A 504-nucleotide genomic window follows, 5' to 3' on the forward strand; every position below is an offset into this window, starting at 1 on the left:
ACAAAAAGAGAGAAAAAAAATTAAAAATAAGGAAAAAAAAATCCAAAAAAAAAAAAAAAAAGGGAAAAAAGAAAAAATTCCAAGCAACCAGGCAGCCCAGGCGGCCGCCGATGCCATTTATCCTTAGCAAATGAGCCAACGGCAAAGGACGCGCGGGGCGGGAGCGGGAGCTGGAGCGGGAATTGGGGCTGGGCTGGAGCGGCTGGAGGAGAGGAGATGCTTGAGCTGCTCCCCAGTTTGGGGCTGCACCCCGGTTTTGGGGTTGATCTCCAGTTTGAGGTTGCTCCCCAGTTTTGGAGCTGCTCTCCAGTTTTTGGGGTTGCTCCCCAGTTTGGGGCTGCCTCAGGGCCAGCTCGGAGGGGCCCCGTTCTGGGCTCGGCTCCCCGAGGCTTTATTTGTTCTTTTAGGAGGGAGCTCCAAATTTTTGGGTTTCATTTTTCCAGGAAGGATCTGGATCAGAGGGGAGGGGGAAAAGAAATCAAAGAATGTGGGGGAGGGAAGAGC

At 52.4% G+C, this 504-nt stretch overlaps 1 protein-coding gene across 1 annotated transcript in view; it reads left to right on the plus strand.

Annotated features, from left to right (window-relative positions):
- NFASC (neurofascin) overlaps positions 1-504 on the plus strand; it is a 71,240-nt gene that overhangs the window by 67,541 nt on the left and 3,195 nt on the right. The window lies entirely within an intron of this gene.

The sequence above is a fragment of the Corvus brachyrhynchos genome, unplaced genomic scaffold (genome assembly GCF_000691975.1).
Source record: "Corvus brachyrhynchos isolate BGI_N302 unplaced genomic scaffold, ASM69197v1 scaffold72, whole genome shotgun sequence".
Lineage (NCBI taxonomy): Eukaryota > Metazoa > Chordata > Aves > Passeriformes > Corvidae > Corvus > Corvus brachyrhynchos.